Consider the following 483-nt stretch of genomic DNA (forward strand, 5'->3'; position numbering starts at 1 on the left):
CATTCATTAAACCAAAATCAGAATTTTGAGTGGAAAAAGATGAGATAATATTATAGCAATTCATTTTTTAAAGTGGCAGAATTATACTAGATTTTTTCAAATAAATGAATAGATGCCTAAATAAAAATGTGACTGGCAAATTAGAGATGGGCATACCTCTGGTTAAAGATATAACTTGGTAGGGTCTGGATCATATTTATCGACAAGAGGGAGTAACATTCAAATTTCAGTTTCATACAATATGAATTTCTGTGAGAAACAGAAATAGAAGATATAATAACAAGAGTGGGATAAATTAGATATACTCCTATGTAGCATTCTTTTTGAAAACAAAATCAGAAAAATGCAATATGGACGAAGATAAAATGCATCTATTGTATGATTGAAATTCATAAAGAGAAAATTGAGCTTAAAGACCATCTTACCATTAGATTCATAATATTTCAAGTTCTAGACATTAAATGTGGTTTTGAATCTGAAAGC

This window comes from Nannospalax galili, unplaced genomic scaffold, assembly GCF_000622305.1.
Source record: "Nannospalax galili isolate Female #2095 unplaced genomic scaffold, S.galili_v1.0 scaffold583, whole genome shotgun sequence".
Taxonomy (NCBI): Eukaryota; Metazoa; Chordata; class Mammalia; order Rodentia; family Spalacidae; genus Nannospalax; species Nannospalax galili.